Here is a 10308-nt window from a genome sequence, read left to right as displayed (position 1 = left end):
GGGTTGTTTTCTAATATTGACAAATATACCCTTTTTACGGGGTTATTTTCTAATGTTGACAAATATACCCCTCTTACGAGGTTGTTTTCTGATATTGATAAATATACCCCTCTTACGGGGTTGTTTTCTAATATGTACAAATATACCCGTTTTACGGGGTTCTTTTCTAATATTGACTAAATATATCCCTCTTTTCGAATATTAACTAAATATACCCCTCTTGCGGGGTTGTTTTCTAATATGTACAAATATACCCTTTTTACGGGGTTATATTCTAATATGTACAAATATACCCCTCTTACGAGGCTGTTTTCTAATATTGACAAATATACCCCTCTTACGAGGTTGTTTTCTCGTATTGAGAAATATACCACTTTTTTGGGGTTGTTTTCTCATGTTGATAGATATAGCACTCTTACAGGGTTGTTTACTAATTATGACAAATATACCCCTCTTACGGGGTTGTTTTCTAGTATTTAAAAATATACCACTTTTCTTGGGTTGTTTTCTCATGTTGAAAGATATACCCCTCTAACGGGGTTGCCATCTCATATTGACAAATATATCACTTTTTTGGGGTTGTTTTCTTGTATTGATAAATATACCCCTCTTATGGGGTTGTTTTCCCATGTTGACAAATATACCACTTTTTTGGGGTTGTTTTCTCATGTTGAAGGATATACCCCTCTTACGGGGTTGCCTTCTCATATTGACAAATATACAACTTTTTTGGGGTTGTTTTCTCATGTTAAAAGATATACCCCTCTTACGGGGTTGTTTTCTAATATGTACAAATATACCCCTTTTACGGGGTTCTTTTCTAATATTGACTAAATATACCCCTCTTTTCTAATATTGACTAAATATACCCCTCTTGCAGGGTTGTTTTCTAATATATACAAATATACACTTTTTACGGGGCTATATTCTAATATGTACAAATATACCCCTCTTACGAGGCTGTTTTCTAATATTGACAAATATACCCCTCTTACGAGGTTGTTTTCTCGTATTGAGAAATATACCACTTTTTTGGGGTTGTTTTCTCATGTTGATAGATATACCACTCTTACGGGGTTGTTTTCTAATTATGACAAATATACCCCTCTTACGGGGTTGTTTTCTAGTATTTAATAATATACCACTTTTCTTGGGTTGTTTTCTCATGTTGAAAGATATACCCCTCTTACGGGGTTGCCATCTCATATTGACAAATATATCACTTTTCTGGGGTTGTTTTCTTGTATTGATAAATATACCCCTCTTATGGGGTTGTTTTTCCATGTTGACAAATATACCACTTTTGTGGGGTTGTTTTCTCATGTTGAAGGATATGCCCCTCTTACGGGGTTGCCTTCTCATATTGACACATATATCACTTTTTTGGGGTTATTTTTTATTGTTGAACAATATATGCCTCTTACAGAGTTCTTTTCTAAAATTGATAAATATACCCCTCTTACGGGCTTGTTTTATCATGTTGACAAATATGCCACGTTTTTGGGGTTGTTTTCTAATATTGACAAATATATCCCTCTTATAGGGTTGTTTTCTCATATTGACAAATATACCACTTTTTTGGGTTATTTTCTCTTGTTGAAAGATATACCCCTCTTACGGGGTTGTGTTCTAATATTGATAAATACACCGCTCTACGGGGTTGTTTTCTTATATTAAAAAATATGCCACTTTTTAGGGTTGTTTTCTCATGTTGAAAGATATACCCCTCTTACGGGGTTGCCATCTCATATTGACAAATATATCACTTTTTTGGGGTTGTTTTCTTGTATTGATAAATATACCCCTCTTATGGGGTTGTTTTCCCATGTTGACAAATATACCACTTTTGTGGGGTTGTTTTCTCATGTTGAAGGATATGCCCCTCTTACGGGGTTGCCTTCTCATATTGACACATATATCACTTTTTTAGGGTTATTTTTTATTGTTGAAAGATATACGCCTCTTACAGAGTTCTTTTCTGAAATTGATAAATATACCCCTCTTACGGGCTTGTTTTATCATGTTGACAAATATGCCACGTTTTTGGGGTTGTTTTCTAATATTGACAAATATATCCCTCTTAGTTTTCTCATATTGACAAATATACCACTTTTTTGGGTTATTTTCTCTTGTTGAAAGATATACCCCTCTTACAGGGTTGTGTTCTAATATTGATAAATACACCGCTCTATGGGGTTGTTTTCTTATATTAAAAAAAAAGCCACTTTTTAGGGTTGTTTTCTCATGTTGAAAGATATACCCCTCTTACGGGGTTGCCATCTCATATTGACAAATATATCACTTTTTTGGGGTTGTTTTCTTGTATTGATAAATATACCCCTCTTATGGGGTTGTTTTCCCATGTTGACAAATATACCACTTTTGTGGGGTTGTTTTCTCATGTTGAAGGATATGCCCCTCTTACGGGGTTGCCTTCTCATATTGACACATATATCACTTTTTTGGGGTTATTTTTTATTGTTAAAAGATATACGCCTCTTACAGAGTTCTTTTCTAAAATTGATAAATATACCCCTCTTACGGGCTTGTTTTATCATGTTGACAAATATGCCACGTTTTTGGGGTTGTTTTCTAATATTGTCAAATATATCCCTCTTATAGGGTTGTTTTCTCATATTGACAAATATACCACTTTTTTGGGTTATTTTCTCTTGTTGAAAGATATACCCCTCTTACGGGGTTGTGTTCTAATATTGATAAATACACCGCTCTACGGGGTTGTTTTCTTATATTAAAAAATATGCCACTTTTTAGGGTTGTTTTCTCATGTTGAAAGATATACCCCACTTACGGGGTTGTTTTCTAATATTGATAAATACACCACTCTTCCGGGGTTGTTTATACACTACTTTTTTGGGGTTGTTTTCTCATGTTGAAAGATATACCCCTCTTACGGGTTTGTCTTATAGTATTGACAAATATACTCCTCTTACGGGATTATTTTCTAGTATTGACAAATATACCCCTCTTGCTGGTTGCCATCTCATATTAACAAATATAGCACTTTTTTGGGGTTGTTTTGTATCGTTGAAAGATATACCCCTCTTATGGGGTTGTTTTCTTATATTGATAAATACACCCCTCTTACGGGGTTGTTTTCTCATGTTGACAAATATACCTCTTTTTTTGAGTTGTATTCTCATGTTGAAAGATATACCCTTCTTATAGGGTTATTTTTTAGTATTGATAAATACACCCCTCTACGAGGTTGTTTTCTAATATTGACAAATATACCCCTCTTATGGGGTTGTTTTCTCGTATTGAGAAATATACCACTTTTTTGGGGTTGTTTTCTCATGTTGAAGGATATACCACTCTTATGGGGTTATTTTCTAATATTGACAAATATACCCCTCTTATGGGGTTGTATTCTCATATTAAACAATATAGCACTTTTCTAGGGTTGTTTTCTCATGTTGAAAGATATACCCCTCTTACGGGTTGTTTTCTAATATTGACAAATATACTCCTCTTACGGGGTTGTTTTCTCATATTAAACAATATAGTATTTTTCTAGGGTTGTTTGCTCATGTTAAAAGATATATCCCTCTTACGGGGTTGTTTTCTAATATTGACAAATATACCCCTCTTACGGGGTAGTTTTTGTAACACCCCCATTACATGCTAACCAATAGACATTAGCCAGAAAACATACAAGCGTCGTAGACTATATGCTACATGTAGATAGGTCAATATGCAGATTGTTAAGAATCAAGACACAAGGTTATTAACATATAAACATATGATTATACTTAAACATCATTTAACAAGTATTCAAAACATCTTCTTATGCCTTACAAGGCACACTTCTATATACATCACATAACTGCATACAAAATGCATCGGAGGAGACTCCACAAACCGGCCCAACTCGATGAATCGCTAAAAGCTAGACTTGGATACAACCAACGGATGCACTACTATTTTCAAACCTGAAAAGAAAAATTTTGGAGAGGGGTGAGCCTCCAGCTCAGTAAATAAATAATCAACATAATCTATATCACATACACTTAATACAATTTCCACCCAATCACAAAACTTACCATGATTCATAGTTTAGGTATAAATTCATACCATTCTACTCAATTCAGTACAACCATCATACAAGAAATACAATTCAACAATTATGGTTAGTTCTCACGGCTTGTGGATCCCCTTTAATGTGCTGCTCCGCCTCATCCTCACCCATCGCACACGTAAGCTGCTCCGCCTCATCCTCACATTATACACTTTTATAGCCTCTCTAGGCTTTAGCCTCCCAAGGCTTTATATATATATATTTTTTTCACAGGGGAATCCACCATTCACATTCACATGCACATATGCACTTAACATCACAATTCAATCATTTCACTTATATCATATTCAAGCAATAACAATTGTTCCACTCAACACCAATCATTTCCATCTCATTCATTCAAACACAACACAATATTAAGCAAACACAACCATTCGTAGAACATTTGATTAAATATATGGATATAGCAAATATTAACTATTTACTTACTCAAAATACACTTATTCCTTTAGCATATAAGAACCTCCTTTCTCCACAACTTCCTTTCCAGGCCTTTGAGTACCCTGGCCAACACATTCATCAATTCACATTTCATGCATATTCCAAATATTCATGTAAATGCTAGTTCTAATGCATTACAAGATCATCCCCTCTCTAATTCATATTAACTCTTCCTCTAAGACTCTCAATTATTGTTTTAATATTATAGAAACATTTTCCATCTAGTTAAATACCAATTTAACTTAAATTAACATCAAATAAATTGCATAAAACTAATCTCCAACATCTCTGTTTTCTAGACAGAATTTAGTACCAAGGTATATTTATTGCTGGGCAAAATTGGCTTAATACAAAAATCTCATATTAAATAGACATATCCGTCTATGCGTCTAGTTTCATCTCCAAAAATAATTACTCAATTCCGACTTCTATAGATTTAATTATCTTCAAATTACTGAGCAAGGGTCATACGGCTAGTTGTACCCGAGCAGAAATCTCTTTGCTCAATTTAAGCAACCAAAACGGCAAAAATAGCGAAATCACAAAACTACAAAGTTATAGAGGACTCTTCCAAATTTCCATAGACACCAATTAAGCTTAATTTGGACTCATATAACCCATGTTATGCCTAAAATACAGAACATCAAGGTTGCTTGAATTTTGACAGTTTTCTATCTTGACATACTTAAACTTAAATCAAGCTTAATCTCTATGCAATCATTCAATACTGTACTAATTCATGATAATCAGACCTTTAATTAATCAATGAGAGCATCAGATGAAGTTTTTCCAATTTGTAATCAAGAACCCTAATGACAAATTAATAACACTCAAGTAACAACTTACCAATTTCAGCTTTTGGGTTGCTAATATGCTTAAATCCTTTAGCTTTAGCTTGGCTCCTTCAATAGTTGGTAAAATCCTATCTTAATCTTAAGTTTTTCTAGGTATTCCACTCCTCTCTCTTATTCCAAATTTTGTGTTTTTTGGCCATGTACGAATTTTAGAGAAATGAAGAGGTAAAATGAGCTTGCTCATGGTTCTAATTTCCAAGATTCATCTCTCAATGCCACCACCTACTTAAACTAGTTTTATCATCCTAAATTAATTCTTACTAACCATATATAGGTACTAACTTTTAATTGTATCTTTTAAGTCCAATCTATTTACCCAACCTTCAACTATTGGTTCAATTAAGTCTTAAGGCTTAATACACATAACCCAAGTACTTAATCAACTTATCTAAATTAATAATCTAATATCATGCTTCTTATTCTCTACTTATAATTAATATATATCTGTTCTCATAAAATAAAAATATTATTGATATACCATCATATGCCCAATGATTAAATGTAAATGCACATAACATGGATGATGAGAAAATGCAGGCGTTACAGTTTTCTTATGTTAAAAACTATACCACATTTCTAGGTTTGTTTTCTCATGTTGAAAGATATATACCGCTTACGGGGTTGTTTTCGAATATTGACAAGTGTACTCCTCTTATGGGGCCGTTTCTCATATTAAACAATATACACCTTTTTTAGGGTTGTTTTCTCATGTTGAAAGATATACCCCTCTTACGGGGTTATTTTCTAATATTGACAAATATACTCCTTTTACGGGGTTATTTTCTAATATGTACTAATATACCTCTTTTACGGGGTTGTTTTCTAATATTGACTAATATACCCCTCTTACGGGATTATTTTCTCATATTGACAAATATACCCCTCTTGCGGTGTTGTTTTCTAATATTGACAAATATACACTTTTTACGGGGTTATATTCTAATATTACTATTTTCTCGTATTAAAAAATATACCACTTTTTTGGGGTTGTTTTCTCATGTTGAAAGATATACCCCTCTTACGGGGTTATTTTCTAATATTGATAAATATACCCCTCTTACGGGGTTGTTTTCTAATATGTACAAATATACCCCTTTTGCGGGGTTCTTTTCTAATATTGACTAAATATACCCCTCTTGCGGGGTTGTCTTCTAATATGTACAAATATACCCTTTTTACGGTGTTATATTCTAATATGTACAAATATACCCCTCTTGCAAGGCTGTTTTCTAATATTGACAAATATACCCTTCTTACGAGGTTGTTTTCTCGTATTGAGAAATATACCACTTTTTTGGGGTTGTTTTCTCATGTTGATAGATATACCACTATTACGGGGTTATTTTCTAATTATGACAAATATACTACTCTTACGGGGTTGTTTTCTAGTATTTAAAAATATACCACTTTTCTTGGGTTGTTTTCTCGTGTTGAAAGATATACCCCTCTTACGGGGTTGCCATCTCATATTGACAAATATATCACTTTTTTGGGGTTGTTTTCTTGTATTGATAAATATACCCCTCTTATGGGGTTGTTTTCCCATGTTGACAAATATACCACTTTTTTGGGGTTGTTTTCTCATGTTGAAGGATATACCCCTCTTACGGGGTTGCCTTCTCATATTGACAAATATACCACTTTTTTGGGGTTGTTTTCTCATGTTAAAAGATATACCCCTCTTACGGGGTTGTTTTCTAATATGTATAAATATACCCCTTTTACGGGGTTCTTTCCTAATATTGACTAATATGCCCCTCTTACGGGGTTGTTTTCTCATATTGACAAATATACCCCTCTTACGGGGTTGGTTTCTAATATTGACAAATATACCCTTTTTACGGGGTTATTTTCTAATGTTGACAAATATACCCCTCTTACGAGGCTGTTTTCTAATATTGACAAATATACCCCTCTTACGAGGTTGTTTTCTCGTATTGAGAAATATACCACTTTTTTGGGGTTGTTTTCTCATGTTGATAGATATAGCACTCTTACAGGTTGTTTACTAATTATGACAAATATACCCCTCTTACGGGGTTGTTTTCTAGTATTTAAAAATATACCACTTTTCTTGGGTTGTTTTCTCATGTTGAAAGATATACCCCTCTTACGGGGTTGCCATCTCATATTGACAAATATATCACTTTTTTGGGGTTGTTTTCTTGTATTGATAAATATACCCCTCTTATGGGGTTGTTTTCCCATGTTGACAAATGTACCACTTTTTTGGGGTTGTTTTCTCATGTTGAAGGATATACCCCTCTTACAGGGTTGCCTTCTCATATTGACACATATATCACTTTTTTGGGGTTATTTTTTATTGTTGAAAGATATACGCATCTTACAGGGTTCTTTTCTAAAATTGATAAATATACCCCTCTTACGGGCTTGTTTTATCATGTTGACAAATATACCACGTTTTTGGGGTTGTTTTCTAATATTGACAAATATATCCTTCTTACAGGGTTGTTTTCTCATATTGACAAATATACCACTTTATTGGGTTATTTTCTCATGTTGAAAGATATACCCCTCTTACGGGGTTGTTTTCTAATATTGATAAATACACCGCTCTACGGGGTTGTTTTCTTATATTAAAAAATATGCCACTTTTTAGGGTTGTTTTCTCATGTTGAAAGATATACCCCACTTACGGGGTTGTTTTCTAATATTGATAAATACACCACTCTTACGGGGTTGTTTATACACTACTTTTTTGGGGTTGTTTTCTCATCGTTGAAAGATATACCCCTCTTATGGGGTTGTTTTCTAATATTGATAAATACACCCCTCTTACGGGGTTGTTTTCTCATGTTGACAAATATACCTCTTTTTTTAGGTTGTTTTCTCATGTTGAAAGATATACCCCTCTTACGGGGTTGTTTTCTGATATTGACAAATAGTTCCCTCTTACGGGGTTGTTTTCTCGTATTGAAAAATATACTACTTTTTCGGGGTTATTTTCTCATGTTGAAAGATATAACCCTCTTTAGGGGGTTGTTCTCTATTATTGATAAATATACCCTTCTTACGGGGTTGTTTTCTAATATTGTCGAATATAACCCTTTTACAGGGGTTGTTTTCTCGTATTGACAAATATACCTATTTTTTGGGGTTGTTATCTCATGTTGAAAGATATAATCCTCTTACGGGGTTGCTTTCTAATATTGTTAAATACACCCCTCTTACGCGGTTATTTTCTAATATTGATAAATATACCCTTCTTACCGGGTTTTTTTCTCGTATTGACAAATATACCACTTTTTTGGGGTTGTATTCTCATGTTGAAAGATATACCCTTCTTACAGGGTTATTTTTTATTATTGATAAATACACCCCTCTACGAGGTTGTTTTATAATATTGACAAATATACCCCTCTTATGGGGTTGTTTTCTCGTATTGAGAAATATACCACTTTTTTGGGGTTGTTTTCTCATGTTGAAAGATATACCACTCTTACGGGGTTGTTTTCTAATATTGACAAATATACCCCTCTTACGGGGTTGTATTCTCATATTAAACAATATAGCACTTTTCTAGGGTTGTTTTCTCATGTTGAAAGATATATCCCTCTTTCGGGGTTGCTTTCTAATATTGATAAATATACCCCTCTAACGGGGTTGTTTTCTAATATTGACAAATAAACCCCTCTTACAGGGTTGTTTTCTCGTATTGACAAATATACCACTTTTTCGGGGTTGTATTCTCATGTTGAAAGATATACCCTTCTTACAGGGTTACTTTTTAGTATTGATAAATACACCCCTCTATGATGTTGTTTTCTAATATTGACAAATATACCCCTCTTATGGGGTTGTTTTCTCGTATTGAGAAATATACCACTTTTTTGGGGTTGTTTTCTCATGTTGAAAGATATACCACTCTTACGGGGTTGTTTTCTAATATTGACAAATATACCCCTCTTACGGGGTTGTATTCTCATATTAAGCAATATAGCACTTTTCTAGGGTTGTTTTCTCATGTTGAAAGATATACCCCTCTTATGGGTTGTTTTCTAATATTGACAAATATACTCCTCTTACGAGGTTGTTTTCTCATATTAAACAATATAGTATTTTTCTAGGGTTGTTTTCTCATGTTGAAAGATATATCCCTCTTACGGGGTTGTTTTCTAATATTGACAAATAAACCCCTTTTACGGGGTGGTTTTCTTATGTTAAAAATTATACCACATTTGTAGGTTTGTTTTCTCATGTTGAAAGATATATACCGCTTACGGGGTTGTTTTCTAATATTGATAAGTGTACTCCTCTTATGGGGCTGTTTTCTCATATTAAACAATATACACCTTTTTTAGGGTTGTTCTCTCATGTTGAAAGATATACCCCTCTTACGGGGTTATTTTCTAATATGTACAAATATACCTCTTTTACGGGGTTGTTTTCTAATATTGACTAATATATCCCTGATGTGAATCCAAGTTCAAAGCTTAAAGAGATCCAAGATCCATTAATAATACAAGAAGGCCCAATCACAAGGTCCAAATCCAAGAAGCTTCAACAAGCCATATTGGGTTTAATTAGGGACATTTGGAAAGTCCAATAACTTCAACCCAATAAGGCATCCATGGAGGCCCAAGGAATAATAATTAACTTGTTTTTATGTTAATAAAAATTAGGGTTACATGTAGCCACTATACAAGTTAATGTGGTAATTAATACCAAGTAATGGCTATCAATGTGGGTAGTGGTTATTAAGAGCCACCATATACAAGTTAATGGAGTAATTAATACCAAGTAATGGCTATTAGTGTGGATAGTGGTTACTAAGGCCATTAAGAGTAAAAGTAATCCTATGTGTGTGAGTCTATTTTAGTAGTGTGTGCATGGACTTGTACTCTATATAAACAAGTCCTTTTCTCTCTCTTTTAGAGCATGATTGAATTTGAT

This window comes from Ricinus communis, chromosome 1 (genome assembly GCF_019578655.1).
Source record: "Ricinus communis isolate WT05 ecotype wild-type chromosome 1, ASM1957865v1, whole genome shotgun sequence".
Lineage (NCBI taxonomy): Eukaryota > Viridiplantae > Streptophyta > Magnoliopsida > Malpighiales > Euphorbiaceae > Ricinus > Ricinus communis.
This window is presented reverse-complemented; position numbering follows the sequence as displayed.